Genomic DNA, 16,825 nt, shown 5'->3' on the forward strand with positions numbered 1-16,825 from the left:
TCTTGTATTCTGTTGGTGATGCTTTGTATCTACTGAGCTCCTTGCTCCCTTAGGTTTTTCTCTATGTCCAGGGTTGTCTCTTTGTGCTTTCTCTTTGATTGTTTCTCTTTCATTTTTAAATCCCGGAACTGTTTTGTTCAATTCCTTTCCATTTGACGTGTCTTTCCTGTAATTCTTTCAGGGATGTGTTTTCTCTCGAAGGGCTTCTGCTGTATTTACTTCTGTTTTCTGCATTTACTAAGGGAGTTCTTTATGTCCTTAAATTCATCATTCTCATAAAATGTGATTTTAAATCTAACTCTAAATCTTTTGTGTGCTTGGATATCCATATTTTCAGGGGAGAACTGGGCTGTGATGATGCCAAGGTCTTGGTTTCTGTTGCTTAAGTCTTCTATGCTTGCCTCAACCATTGGGTTGTTCTGTTGTTTGTCTGTCTTGCTGTTTCACTTGACCCTCCTGTAGCACTGACCATTTGTGTCAGCACTCCTATAGATCTGTTTTCTTTCAGTCTTTTCTGAGAACAGGTGGGTCGAATTCAGGTGTGTATGAGCACCTAGTGACTGTCTTTCAGCTCTAGGAATGGGCAGGGATCAGAAGTGTCCTGCCCCTGATTGCTCCTAGATCCTTGCTCCAGGGGGCACAGTTGGCACTAGGCACCTTCTGGGTCTGGACTGTGGTAGAGGTAGTCTCCTCTGACTTCAGGAATGTCCACACCTCTGAGGGTCCAGTTCTTTGTCCATGGATTGGGGTGCAGGGATGTTCAGTTCAGTCTCCGGGCATAGGCCAGAAACCACAGGCACTGGCAGCTGTCTGTTCCTATATTCCTGTGTCCAGAGGCACCATGCAGTTTCTTGGCCCAGGGCTGTGGGCCGAGGTGGCAGTCTGTCCTGCAGTCTTAGGATGTCTGCATTTCTTGGTGTTCAGCTGAAATACTTCTAATACTTTGAAATATCTCTTTCTACCATGGCTGTTGTTTATTTTATTTATTTTTGTTTTTGAGTAAAGAAATTTTTAAGTCACCCTTTCATGTAGCTGGGATCTCTAACAAAGCCACAACATTGCAAAAGGGTACCTCCATTTTTTTCATCAGAATCTGCCTTTGACTTGCACACTGGAAGGAAGAATGGTAATGACTGAATGGGAGCTCAGCCTGTCCACCTCAGGGTGCAGAAAGAATATGGCTTTAAAAGGCACATTGAAATGGGCATTCTAGCAAGACATAGGACAGACTTTTGTAGCTTCTATCATTCATGAGGCTGAATTAGACCATTAGCAGTTCAAGGCCATTTGCAGCTAAGGGTCATTTAGACCAGCCTGAGCTTATACGATCTCTTGTCTAAAAATCCTACAACCAAATAAACAACAGGAACAAAAAATAACTAACCCACCAAACAAACAAAATCCTAAAAACAAAAACAAAACACAACAGCAAAGCAAACAATCAAATGGTAGATCTAGCATTGAAACATGGAATTAATAAACTCCACAAATAATCTGAATTAACTGAGAGTAGTTTAAAAACTCAGAGATAGGCCACCATAATGGTGCAGCAGGCACAATTTCTTGCCATTCAAGCTTGACCACCTGAATTCCATCCATGGTACTCATGGTGGAAGGAGAGGACTGACTCCTGAGAGTTGTCTTCTGATGTCTACAGATACTCTATGGTACACACACACACACACACACACACACACACACACACACACACAGATAGATAGAGAGCTACGAAACAATAATCACTACTACTGATAAAACAAAAAAAAATCCAGCCCTTATTTGCATAGCAGCCTCACCCAGAAAAAACTGAGTGTTCTATCCAGAAGGGACATCTCGATTTCTCCTACATGGTCTTTTGTTTGAGTCATAAAAAGGACATATTAATAACATGCAGAAAGTGATTTTCTGGGTCAAGCTCTGCATTATAATAAATATGGATTCAATCAGGAAAGTGAGCCTTGCTTCCTTTTTTTTTTTTTTTTATTTAGTTCTTTTTTTGTGGCCCAGATGGGCACACAAGCAAATAAATCCTTTTTAATTGCCCCCACTCCACAGGAGCAAACAGCCCACCCCAATAATAAGTCCTCATGGGGGCTTCTCAAGTGGGTGCATTCTGCAGAACAATTTTTGCTTTTATTTTACCTTTTATTTTACCAACGGATTTTAAAAGGCAGCATTGTAATTTGGCATTAAATATTTAAGAATGATATTAAGGTAAGATTGATTCATTTAGCAGACATAATGGAGTGGGAAAGCCACATGGAGAGACTAAAGGGCTTCTCAGTGGGAAATCTATGCTAGCAGGCATCAATCCGCACCTGGTAATGGCCATGAATAGGCTCGCCCTCTTGCTATTTAAATAAATTGATGTGCAATTCATCTGCTGCTTAGAGCCGCTGGAATGCACTGTAGTAACGTTGTTCTTTTGGTAAGCATCCCAATGAAGTGCCAGAGCCATTCATCAGAGTGCTGTGTCATTCATGTTGTTGCTAAGCTTCCACAGTTTGGCAAAAATGGCAATTTGTTCTCAGAGGGCTCCAGTGGGTGGGGACAGCAAGATGTAATTATGGAGGGACTCACAACTGCAGCCCAAGCCTTGACTTCTCCACAGACATGGATGACACTGAATTGCCCCCAGATTGTTCCATTATCTCTGCAGGAGAAGAATACTGTACTCCCTTGACTTCCTTGGGAGGCATAAGCCAAAATGAAAAGGGAAAGCACATTTCACCTTTTAAACGTGGTGTTCCAATTTGAGTTATCTGTAAGAGCATGATTCTTTTCAGGGCTACTAAATGCTGCCCATTTATTTCTCAGTGTAGAATAAGCAGTATTCTACACTGCTGCCTCTTCTACCTGTTTTTGTCTTGACTGGGAAGGAGAATAAAAGTGTCCACCATTTAAAAGGGCTTACACCTTGTGAGTTACATAGGTTTGTATTTCTTGGTCCTAAAATGCTCAGACAAATCTTGTGGTTTTTTTATTAGCTATTTCCTGGTGACGTATAAATCAATAAGAGTGCAATTTAAGGCACTTAGCCAGGTACGATCGTGAAGAGTGGCCAGCTAATTTGAGACCCAATAGACTGTTGCTAGTTGCCATCACTTTAAAGCATGCTGCCCCTTTCTTCAGTCTTTCTGTCAGACGTATGTGGTGGGGTTTTTGTAGAATATGGATATCTGATTTATGCCTTTTTAAATTTAGAGGAATGTATCTCAACAAATTGTGTGTTTTGCATTAAAGTGGAAGTTTAGTAAGACAAAACATGTACTCCAAGGAAAAGAGGTTTTATATGTTTTGTATGTTTCTCTGTGTGGGTATGTGCATGCGTGAGAGTTGGTGCCCTCTAAGCTCAGAAAGAGCCTCTGATCATCTAGGACTGGAGGTCCTGGTGGTTTTTAGCTGCCTGATATGGCTGCTGACTTGGGCCCTCTGTAAGAGTTGCATGCTCTTAGCTGCTGAAGCATCTCCCCAGATCTAAAATGCTTCCATTTACATTGCTTACATTACCTCCCAGAGAAAATTTTGAGACACGTAAGAACATTTACAGGTATGGCGTTTGTGGTCAACGGGTCTCTGCTGATTCAATTAAGGAAAAGTTCACAGTAACCCACTGAAAATGCCTTGCATGAGGATATGCTCTGGCGACTGTGTTGACTTAACTTGTTTACTATCCTGATGCTTTCATCATTTGCTTTTCTAATTATCTTTCCCCACATTATTAAATATAATAATTAATAAGATGGCTGACTATGGTTGCTAAACATTACTCAATCATTAGTGTCTAATCTGCTCCAGTATTCTCTCTGATTAAACATGATGGCTGACTTAATCAAATGAATCTATTACATTTAAGGGCAAGCAGACCAGTGGTTGCTTAGCTACCCATTGAGCTCCCATGCCTTGTCAGCATTTATGTAGCAAGGTGATATATTCTAACACCTTGCAGACTGTCACCATTCTGTGGTCTATAATTCATTTGTCCATGAGCATTCCTCTGCTGATTTTTCAACTTTCCTGATTGACTCTTCCCAGAAAACAGGTTTCAGCAAGAATCAAATTGATAACAAGGTCCTTTGCAAAGAAATCAGCATGTAAAAAGAAGTTGGTTGGTTACACGGATCTTCCTTAGTCAGATTTGTTTAGAACAGAATTTCCTGACATATTCATATTATAACATAAATGATACCCATTCATATATACCCATCTGTGCATTCTTCACAAGACACTAAGGCAGAAATAGCACCAGTATGTTGTTGTGCATTGTATGTTGGTGGCCCTTTGCCTCAAATGCATATGTTGATGGCATCACTCCCAATGGGATGCTATTGAGCTATACAAATTAATTAATGAGCCCTCTAAATACAGTCAGTTATTTAAGCCTCAGGCAAATGTTTTACTAGACACTGATTCCCAGTCCTTGATTTTAGATTTCCAGCTTTCAGATTTGTTCAAGTCCAGCTTCTTAAATTGTGACAAATACCTGAAAGGTAGGATTGCAAATATTTTGGAAAACAGAAAAGGAATCTGCAGTGTAAGGACCAAATTAATTGAAAATCATTGTGCAGAAAATCTGATGTGTTTCCATCAAGGCCTGCTTCTGTGCATGTCAGGAAGCCTTGGTTCTGAGGTACACAAGGTGAGCATTTAATATGCACATGCTATCATGTTACATGATGTAAGCATGTACACCTGACAGCCCGGTCCGATTCTCATGATTGTATGTTATGAACTGTTGTTTTCAGTTGTACATGCAAACATTTCAGTTCTTACAGACACACAATGGTTTAACTGCAGAAGACACAGACTTTTATAATTTTTATTTTTTACTGTCACTCTTCAACATGTATCAAGTTTATTTTGAAATGTGTCATTCAGAATGGTTGATTTTGCAAATTGCTCTTGGAATTGGTGATGAGTTTTATAAAATGTAGTTAAGGAATTTTGGGGTGGGATTAGATCACTTTCCAAAGTTTCTCATATTGCCCTAAACATCTTTTTATGCTATGAATTTGTATGAAGTGGAGGTTTCAACACTGGTGGTTATAAAAATGAAGATGTTCATCAAGTCTTAAAGACGCCAAAGACACTTTTACAGACTATGTATACAATATTCAGGTGAATTAATGTTTTAATTATTGTAAAATAAACATGCAGCTTTTTTTAGTATAAAATTTTGCTTTCATCTTTAGTTTCTTTGGTAAATTATATGTTATGAAAGAACAGTGTTTTTTAAAACACTATTCTTATGATTCATTATTAGTTATGGTTTTATTTATTTACAGATTTATTTGCCTATATATCTAGACTGAGTAGCTGTGGCTTTGGCAAAAACTGATCAATGTTTGAAAGGCACTTAAGAAAGCCTTAAACCACTTCATTTATGACATTTTTGTAGTAGCACAAACTAAAATATAGACATTTTCTTATGGTTGTAGAATAATAAAATTGACAAAAAAAGCAAAAGGTAAGATAGATAAATTCTTTTTTTTCTTTTTTTTTTCGGAACTGGGGACCGAACCCAGGGCCTTGCGCTTGCTAGGCAAGCGCTCTACCACTGAGCCAAATCCCCAACCCCAATAGATAAATTCTTATTAGATGAATATTGAGTATACAGAAAATAGCACTGTAATATCAGCTATTCTTGTTACAGGTCCTTCGAGGGACCTCTGTCCTGGTTGGGGCAGAAACATTTCAAAATCTGCATGCCTCTTTTCTAAATCGATTTAAAGTTATCCTTTCTTCTGGAAAAGGGTCTCACACAGTTGCTCTGCCTTTCCCAGGGTCAGGAGGGCAGAGATCCAGAGCTCTTAAGCCTCGAGTTTGAACTGCAGTCAGCAGAGGAGTCGGGGAGGCAAGCAGTCAGCTTGGAGTGAACTCAGGCTGATTTGTTCTTGTTCATGAGAGTGACAGAAGTGACTGTGATGATTGGAAAACAGCTCCTCAGGTTAGGACTGTTTCTCAATCGGTAAAGAGGTTGCCTGGCTTACCTGAGAGTCTGGGTTCAACTGGCAGTAGTGGAGCATATATGTAACCTTAGGACTAGGGAGGTGGAGGCAGGAGGATGAGAAGTTTAAGGTCATCCCCTCAGTGAATTTGGGATCCCTGGGATCCATGAGATACTGTCCCCCAAAACAAAATAGTACAGGAAAAACATAGTCCTTCCTCCAAGAGAAAGTTGTAAAGAGGCTAAATGTTTGTCAAATTGTTTTCTTGTTGGATGAAACATGAGACTTATCTCTTCTGAGTAATGGATATTAGTGAAACTCTCTCATATTGGAGTAGCATTATAAAAGATTCACAACTGGAGCAATGGGTTAGTTCTAGCACCCGAGATTGAGTGTTTAAAAAAAAAACTTTTTTTGCGATGTTTTGATGAAGTCATTTAATCTATGGAGTAAATAACTTTGGTGAAAAGCAGTTATCTTGAAATAGCATCTACAATTACCTTTAAAGGAAGCTGGTCTATAATCCATTTATCTAAGTTTACTGAGGCAGATGTCAGCAGTTTGGGTAATTTCCCAATGTGATGAATATTCATAAGAAAATACTATAAAAATTACAGATGAGCTCTATTATCTCCATTACTTGTGTCCTATAAATACATTGAGAGCTAGCTAACTTGCTGGTTTTTTTTTTTTTTTTTACTAATAATGTGTGTAGATTCTGATAATGTGATATCAGTGATAATGTCTTAATCATTTTAGGAACAAAGAGTCTCCTATAAGACTTAGTTTTTTATTCATGTCTTGAAGGTAATAGCTGATACAGTATATTGGACTACTGTCTGAATTTAATAATATGCATGTTAGTATATATTCCACTAATGACTCTTCAAGCACCTTCTGTCATTATCCCTAGACATTGTCATTGGTTCCATTAAAGTCCACTTGAGCACCTAGATTTTGGTTTCAGTTTCTTTTATCTTTTCATGAAATATAGTTTCTTCATGTCATGGTTCTTGAGCTATAAAAAAGCATTTTCTGAGTTGAGGCTGACCTTTCCTGACTCTGCAGGTTGTGATTTTCCTCGATTCAAGAACTGCCCCATAGTCTACACTCTGAGACATTTTAACAACATTCTAGCAAAACCACCATGTCTCAAGGAAAGATGCTAGTGTGACCTTGCCCCAAGCCTATGGGGCAGTAGGCGAGAGTGGCTGCTGGTCACATTAAGCTTTCAAGTATAGCTGATAAACATTTAGAATCGTCTTGCTTATCCAGCCATAAAGAGTGGGGAAGGCAGGTAGAGAAAAGTATTTGTTAAATGATTAAGATTAAGGGAACTTTAGTTCATGAACCAAGTTGCATCAAATTTTGCTGCTTTAGGGCAGATAAATTTTAATCTACTGTTTGGGCTTACTCAAAGTTAACTCCTCAACTTTGAGGAGTGGCTGCAGCCACTGGAATGAAAAGAAATGGTACCATCGTTCCAAAGATATTGTCCAAAGGTGCTTTGAACCAAAGGACAGAAAGAGGTAACCTAGAGTCCAGATGTCTGACTCTTTCCATCTCCTTCCTTTTCCAAAATGGGTTGTGAATGCAGAATTTCTCTTTTCCCTGGTGAGTCATAGAAACAAAACTTGTATCTCCCAGAGCAAACCACATGATTTAGAAAGGTCACTCTCTGCTTGCTCCCTTCCCTTGAAACTAGGTCATAGAACCCCTGTTTCTCAGTGCTCTGGGCTTCTGTTGGAGGGCCAGGATCCGGGTGTAGAGAGGCCAAGTAGAAGATAAGCAAGGAGTGGTTGCTGATTCCCCCTGAGTTTATTATCCCTGGGTCAGACCTTTTGCCCAAAACCTTTTTCTGTAAGATTGCCCACTTCTGGGAGATGGAGCACAATAATTACTTTCTCCGAATCCTTCTTATGGGTTTTCTTCATATTTTCATGTCACAGCACACATGCTGAAGTAAATTTGCTGTGCTTCCCGCTGACCTGTCTTTTCTTGGTCTGCCTTGGCCACCACATTTTTTGCCCTGTACCCCACCTTCATAAAGCACTGAGGCCTACAGTTTCCATCGAGTGTTGGGCTCAGTGTACTTGTCTGCCTAAGTCTGTGAAACAAAGCAGGATATGTAGTAAGGGTTCTTAAATGTCAGATTATACTTTTTGCATTCCACATCACTCTGTACTTGGCTTTTGTATCTGCCCTCCTTCGTGAGTTGGACAGTGATTCTCAGTGACAGTTCATGGTATCAGAATGTAGTGACAAAAGCTGTGCCACAGGGGAGGGATTGCACCAGGACATCTAACAGGAGACGAGGGTCCGGGACATCTAGACTAAGAAGCTGGTGAGAACAGAGTGGCCGAGGATATCAGTTTGAAGGAGCACCAGGAGAAGCTGAGCAGAGCGCGGCCCCGTATACCGACTCTCAAGTTCTGTGGTTATTACCATGAGTGTAACAGAGGAAGCGAGGCGCTGTTGGAAGCATACTTCAAGCAGACACAAGCCAGACAATTTAAGATCCTGCATCCTGAGATTCAAACCCACCCTCGAGGACTCTTCACGTTTGGCTTTGGATGGAGAGAGACAGATTTCTTCTTCTCAGCCGCACATGGTACCCTAGACTAGAGACAGAGCAGCCCAGATTTAGTAAGCAAGTCCCGAGGGAAGCATAAGCAGATGCTCACAGAGCAAGAGCCCACACTTCTGCCTCCTACACGTTTCTTTCTGCATACCTTTTCTCAGAGAGGAAACCAGGCTGTCTTAAACAGAGGAATGCTACTTCTAGCTCTGAGCTAGAAGTGAGCCAGATGCTTGTGGTGGCATCAGATAGTTCACAGTGTCTGACCTGTCAGGCCAAGCCTTCTGGTAATTTCAGTTTAAAACCTGATGAAATTTTAGTTAGTCACGTTTTCAACGTATGTATGTTTGAAAAGTTCTATTTCATATAGAGTTCACTCTGTGATCATTTCATACAAATACATTGCGCATTTCACTTAATCTCATGCCCACCTCTGCCATCCCTTTGCCCTCCCTGACAGCTCCTTCTCAAAAACAAACAAACAAACAAACAAACAAACAAACGAGGAAATAGTGTTACTCTCACATTAACAAATTGAAACCCATAACCTGTAATTGGGGGAGTGGCCTCTCAGGCATTCCTGACCAATAGCTAGTAGTGAGGTATCTCATTGTTATTTTTCGTTGTTGTTGTTGTTGTTTAAATGGAATAACTTTAAGCTTCTGGGAGAAGAATAATCCACCCATATAGGGTACTTCCATTTAAACTGTGTTTAAAAGGTATATTTTAAAATTAGACTTAGAACATGTATGTTTCTGCAGGGCTTTCTCATGCATCCTTACTTTTAGCAACTATGATTAAACTCAGTGGGTCAAAAACAATGACAATGACAATTAAACTGAAATGGAAACTGAAAGCCAGCTGACATGACAGGAAGCTACTGTTCTGTACAGGAGCCGCTGGTGCTCTGGCTTGTGCCCCTTCCTTAGCCATGACCTGATCATTCAATGTTGCAGTTTTCTCTTCACACAAAGTAAAAGTAATGGCTCGTATCTGCATATCTCACTCATTGATTGGACGTAAAGTGTGCCGTGCCATGCCAGACAGAATAGACACTTTTAAAAAAAAAATTGAATATTTTTTATTTACATTTCAAATGTTGCTCCCTTTCCTGGTTTCCCATCCACACGACCCCTATCCCATTCTTCTCCCCCTTATTCTATGAGGGTGTTCTCAGACCCATGCACCCGCCCCTTCCCACCTCCTCCCCCAACATTTCCCTGTACTGGGGGGTCCAGCCTTGGCAGGACCAAGCGTTGCAGCTCCCATTGGTGCCCCACAAGGCCATCCTCTGCTACATATGCAGCTGGAGCCATAGGTCTGTCCATGTCTAGTCCCTGGGTAGTGGTTTAGTCACTGGGAGCTCTGGTTGGTTGGTATTGTTATTCTTATGGGGTTGCAAGCCCCTTCAGCTCCTTCAAACCTTTCACTAACTCTCCAATGGGGACCCTGTTCTCAGTTCAATGGTTTGCTGCTAGCATTAGCCTCTGTATTTGTCATGCTCTGGATGAGCCTTTCAGGGGACAGCTATATCAGGCTCCTGTCAGGTATGCACTTCTTGGCTTCATCAATCTTATCTAGTTTTGGTTGTTGTATATATGGGCTGGATCCCCACGTGGACAGTCTCTGAATGGTTATTCCTTCAGCCCTGCTCAAACTTTGTTCCATATCTCCTCCTAAGAATATTTTTTGTTGTTCCCCATTTTAAGAAGGACTGAATCATATGCACTTTGGTCACCCTTCTTGATTTTCATGTGGTCTGTGAATTGTATCTTGGGAAATTCCAGCTTTTGGGTTAATATCCACTTATCAATGAGTGCATATCATTTTGTGTGTGTGTGTGTGTGAGAAAGAGAGAGAGAGAGAGAGAGAGAGAGAGAGAGAGAGAGAGAGAGAGAGAGAGAGAGAGAGAGGATTGAGTGGTTACCTCACTCAGGGTGATAGTCTCTTATTCTATTCATTTGCCTATGAATTTCATGATGTCATTATTTTTTGATAGCTGAGTATCACCCATTGTGTGATGTACCACATTTTGTGTATCCATTGCTCTTTTTGAAGGGCATCTGGGTTCTTTCCCAGTTTCTGGCTATTATAAATAAGACTGCTATGGACAGAGTAGAGCAAGTGTTTTTATTGTATGTTGAAACATCATTTGGGTATATGTCCAGGAGTGGTATAGCTGAGTCCTCAGATAGCACTATGTCCAATTTTCTGGGGAACCAACAGACTGATTTCCAGAGTGGTTGTACCAGTTTGCAATCCCACGAACAATAGAGGAGTGTTCCTCTTTCTCCACATCCTTGCCAACATCTGCTGTCACCTGAGTTTTTGATCTTAGCCATTCTCACTGGTGTGAGGTGAAATCTCAGGGTTGTTTTGATTTTGCGTTTCCTGATGACTAAGGAAATTGAACCTTTCTTTAGATACTTCTCAGCCATTTGATATTCCTCAGCTGAGAATTTTTGTCTTTTACCTGTATTAGAAAGAGCTTAATCATATGGTATTAAGAGACATGCTTGCTTTCTCCTCTCTTTAATTGTTAGCTTAAAAGAAAATAGAATGTGGCTACATTGTAATTTTGTACTGATAAATTTTTGCTGGGGGTATAAATTATGAAGGGAAAAAACAGTTATTTGGAGCTGTGAACCTTTCTTCATTCAAAATGTGTGTGTGTGTGTGTGTGTGTGTGTGTGTGTGTGTGTGTGTGTGTGTGTGTGTGTGTACCCTGTCTATTACGGCCCCAGAGAATTATTTCCTGCTTCAGAGAATTACATTTTACCCTCAGAGAAAATCTGCTGAAATTGCCAATGCCACGCCCCCTCAGGGGACCCTGAGCTGTCAAGCTGGCACTGGCAGGGGTAGGCTCTATATACCTAAGGACTCAGTTCTGCATTAGCTGCCCAGTTCCATGTTTTGCTGGGACATCACAAAGCAAACAGCATGGGCAAGGGGGTGACCTGGAACAAACAGGTCTCAAATGCTATCGAGGCCCTGGCAGTGTTCAATTTATTCCAAAAGTTTTAAAACAAACTCTCTGTGAAAAGCAATCATCTCCAAATATTTTAAAATAATATTATTTATGAGTGCATGCCTGCGTGCCTGCGTGTGTGCGAGAGCGTGCAGTGCGTGGCCTACCGACGTACTTGATGTAAGAAGAATGTGTCTGGTCTCCTGGGCTGGGGTTACAGGAGCTTGTAACCCTCCATGTAAGTGCTAGGTTTAGGTCCTCTAAAAAAAATCAGCAAGAACTTCTAACTGCTGGAGCCATCTCCAACCCCAGAACTTATTATTTTTTTTTAAAGAGCCCATAGCCCATATCAGAAAAAAATTCTAGAAATTGTTTTGGTTTGCTCTGAATTCCATAATCTATTATTTAAAACTACATATTATATTTGTTTATCTTCTCTTCAGCAAACTGTGTTCTCTCTACATCAGGGCTTATTTAGAAGAGAATGGGTACTTCATCTTAATTCCAGGCTCTAAACTTTCTTGCTGTTCCCTGGAGATAGCAAGACAGCCCGTTATAATATGGAGATTGAAATCGTTTGAATCAGCAACATCTGGGAAAAGTGTGTTGTATCTGCACACAGCATCCTGAGTTGTTTGCACTTCGTATTTGAAAACTTCATATGTCAGAGTCAAGTATACCTTCATTTCCTGGGTTGCGCATTCTGCCAAGATGCCATTTTTGTCCAAGTATTTCCAGAGGCCCCAGTAGATGTTACAAATGGAGCCTCCTGGCAAATTGCTGCTAGTGTGATTTAGCTTTTGCAGTCAAGATCCTTTGGTTTTTGCCATACATCAGCAGGAATACTTTTATGCGAGCTTGCCTTCGTAAAGGAATTAATTTGTTGAAATACTGCCACACAACCACCGATTAGGCATTAAGATTGTCCCCCACCCCACTGGAGCTCTGAGGGTCGCATAGGTTTGTATAGGCCTAACTAATGAGTTAGACTCATTTAAAAAATTCATTTGTCATGCTTATTAGAATGAACCTATATTCCTTTATTACCCAGTACAAATCCTTCGCACATCAAGCCCAGAGCATAAAATTAAAATTGCATGAAACTTTGATCTCCTCCTTCATTAATTACGGAGGATAATTACACGCAGGTGCCAGCCCCTGTCTACCAGCAGATGCTTTCTGACCCTCAATATAATGCTGCATATTTGCTATGTATACTTAAAAGGGAACAAAGGTGTGTACAACACAAACTGCAGCCCTTTCATTAAGCCACGAGATATGAAAGTCTACCTGCACGATGCTTAGGGATAATTTTAATTAGAAATCTCTGACAGTTAATCCTATGATAATGAATGGAAGAGGTTCAATGAGCAACAGGATAGAAGAGGGTAAAAATAGGTCAAATTAATTTTTACAAAATTAAATATTCATTTAGATCAAGTTGGAACCTTGATTTGAATGTCTTTGTTTAGCTTTCTTAATGTTACATGAACTAAATAACCAAAGAATGATCACTCTAATTGTATAAATACGTAGTATCATACCCAGTAAAGCAGAGAGCACACAATGGCACTTTGTAAAGTGTTATGAACTGACTGTTAAGAAAGTCCTGTGTAACCAAAACTATCTGCTTTGAGACAAAATCTGCAATTCATTGACTTGCCCTTAGCATAATTTAGATATCATTTCTCTTTGAACTTTCCATTTATATTTTGAGACATGTTCTCAAGTAGCTGGGCCTCGAACTCACTATGAGGCTGAAAATAATCTTGAACCTCTGATCATCCTTCTCTATCCCAGCTCCCAGGCACCGGGATTACAGATGAATATCACCATGCCTGGCTTACACACTGCTGGGGATTAAACTGAGGGCATCATGCACCCTAGGCCAGCACTCTGTCAACTAAGCTACATCCTCACCCTCATTTAACTTTCAATCATTTTCCCTCCTCAAGATTCAAGGAAGGAGTGAAGTAACTTATAAGTTATGCCTATATGTATTTATTTTGTTTTGTTTTTCTAAAAATTTTGAAGCCCAGAACCTTATTACTGACATTTAAAAAAATCCGAGAATTCCAGATATTTAAGAAAGTACCACAGCAGTAATTTTAGAAGAAAATAAAACCCATCAAAATGTCAATCAGTTCAGCACAGTTAGAACTAACTGGTCAACAAAACTTAAAATGATTAAATGTTCAATTTCCATATTCATTGTGCTGGAGACATAGTAAATAAAATTCATTTTAGTTTAGATAGCAGTAAATGTGTGATTATGCATTCATGTAAGAATTTCCAACCACCACTAGTTATAGATCATACTAGGATCTGGTGATGCACAGAATTTCAGAAGTTAAGGAGTCTAAGTTTTACCAGGGAGAGAGCAAGCATAAAAATAACCACGACAGTGTCCTAGAAAGTATTAACTGTCACTCAACACAGCCTAGAGAAACCTAAAAGAGAAAGCCCAACTGAGTAACAGTCGTTATCAGGTTGGTTTATTGACAAATCTGTGAGGGATTGCCTTGATCTATATGGACACAGGAGGATCCAACCCAGTGTGAGTGGTGCCATTTCTTAGGTTCTGGGCTCTGTAAGAAAGCTTGCTAAGCATAAGCCCCAGGGTGAGCCAGCAAATAGTGTCCTCTTCAAGTTCCTGAGTTCTCGCTCTAACTTCCCTCAAAGACACAGTGTGACCCAGAGGGGTAAGTCAAATAAGCCCTCCTGTCTCCTAAAGGACACTTGGTCAGAGTGCTTAACACAGAGAGAAAGGAGCCCAGGATGACTATGGGGGTCCGCATGAAATGCAGCAGACATGCAGGAAAGAGAATCTCACTGCAAAGGAAGGGACGGGAAGGAGCAAGACCAGAGGAGTCTGAAGGGGCAAGTATGCCCAACAGGAGAGCGTTAAGACCAGAGTTCCAGAAAGCGAGGGACAGAGCAGGAAGAGTGAATATGGCAGTGTTTCACGACTAATGGCTTTAGGGTGAAATGTGATGAGACTGGGGAGACGAAGCTAGTCCAAGCAAAGGACAGAAAAGCGAACATCTAAGAGCAGCCAAGCCACATGTCTCTTTTCCTTCTAGTGATCTTGAGGTCTGGGCACATTGCAGGCAGGCTGGTGGCATGGTGACATCTGACTACGTGTTAGGTAAGACTCACCATTTCATGCTAGAATCTACAGCTCCGTGTCCATAGTGGCACTGAGATACTATTCAAGGAGGGTCAAGATACACTAAAATCAACGTCAGTGTCTGTGCCCCAATTTCTGGGGCCTATAGTCAAGTGAGCTGATCACTGGTAAGGGGTTTCTCTTCCTGTGCCTATTTCTCCCTTTATGTGTTTCCATGCAGGCATGGTCTATTGTGTTCTACCTGCTTCGTGGAGGTATGGGTTCAAAAGAATAGGAGCATCAATATACCTTTTACTATTTTTCAAAAGCCTCAGGCTTAGAGGAGATGATAGAGCTTATAAAAAGAACTGATATGCATTAGGAAAAAGCTCATTAGAAAACGATGGAAAAATCCCATGCATTAAGAGGCTGTTGCTCTATCCTGGAGAGAAGAGATCACAGATGGTGTGGGAGAGTGGGTGCTATTTCAGTTTTACATTCTGATCTGGGTGGTAAAAAGAATCAATCTTAAAGTATGAGGATGTAGCTTGGTTGGTAGAGCGCTTGCCTAGCAAGCAAAGCCCATCTGTCTCCAACGTTCAACTCTTAGCATCACAGAAACTGGCCACAGTGAAAGTCACTAGCAGTCCCAGTGCTGAGCAGGCAAGGAAGTGAGATCTAGAGGTCAAAGTCATCTTTGAAGACGTGTCGGATTCATGCTATCTTATGTTTCAACAACAACAACAACAACGGCGATGACAATGACAGAATCCACAAAGAGAGGCACTATCTCTGTCATTTGTAGTGGTCAAAACCAATATTTTGGCAAACTACAAAACTAAGGTGGCTACTGTCTTTTCAAAAGCAAGGGTCATTAGGCAACACAGAAGCCTTTAGGGGACTGTGAGGAAAGCAAAAGGGGAAGCTAAGGTTAACAGGCATGCTACAAGCTACAGCAAACTGAACTGTTTGTCCAGGCAGGTGGCAGCTGCTGGCAGCCAGACAATATGCACATGTATGACCAGTAAGCAATGTAAAAAATAGTGAGGAAAAAAAACGAAGAAAAAGAAAAAACCTGAAAGAAAAAAACACCCAACCTTGACAGTTATTCAAATGACTGCTGCTATAGTTGTGTTTCCTTTGAGCACCTCCCAAGCAAAGCTGGGTTTGGTCCCAAGCACGAGTGAAATGACTGTTGGTGTTTGCTGTATGAAAATGACAAAGGAGAATGCATCTTGTGGGGTAGTCTTCCTTAATCATGGGAATCAGTGAATGATGTAATTCTCAGCTAAATTCTGCCTTTGTACCTATAATAAAGCATATGATAAACACTAATAAAACATTTCCAAGTAGTTTGAAGTGTATACCCAGTGCTGTCTTATACCTCGCAGCTGGTTAGAAACTTCAGCTCTGTAGTCATAGCTCATCACTGCCTTGATCTTTAGATCCTTTGGTGATTTTTAAAATTCTCTATAGAGCTCTGGAGTTCTGAAGGCCCTGAGCCCCAAGTTCCACAAAGGGAGAGGTGGCCACTCTTCAGTCGTCTGATCCATGAAGAGGTATTTATTGAGCATCCACATTGGGCCAGAGGGATTTGGTGTTGCAGAGTCACCCAGGAAATAATGCTTTTGGAGGGAGGGACTTGGGGAGTCCTAGATAAAGTTAAAAGGCAGCATAGTGCCAAGCACTTAGCATGGGGTCTGGAGTCTGGTGTGTGTGGGAAGGGTCTGTATTTTTTTAAACTGTTGTCTGCTATTGATACAGTTGTTACATGGGGTTTATTAGATGGGACTGAACTGTCCCAGTGGGCATTTGCTCTGTTGTTTCTGAAATTATGCTTCTTGTACTCAGGGCTGTAGGCTTGGTGCGAGTTTAGGTCAATCACTTGATCACCAACCCCAGAAGCTGCCTGGTATCAGGGTGACTTGCCTTGGAGAAACCTTGGCAGGTCGTCATTGGAACTGAAGGATGGCTGGCTCGAAGACACGTTCTACTTGTCGATACGAGATGCTGCTACCAATCATTTCACTGACAAATTCAATAGGGACTTTGTGAATAATGAAAAAAATGATCAGGTTGATCGGGAATTCACTGCTGACAATCGGATTGGCAGTTGTTGCCCACAGCATCAAGTGTTAAATAAACCTGAAAGGAAAACCTAGATGGGTGTATAAGCAGCAAAGAAGGGTTACATCCTGCAATTGGGTATGAAGAGCAGATGG

The sequence above is a fragment of the Rattus rattus genome, chromosome 8 (genome assembly GCF_011064425.1).
Source record: "Rattus rattus isolate New Zealand chromosome 8, Rrattus_CSIRO_v1, whole genome shotgun sequence".
Lineage (NCBI taxonomy): Eukaryota > Metazoa > Chordata > Mammalia > Rodentia > Muridae > Rattus > Rattus rattus.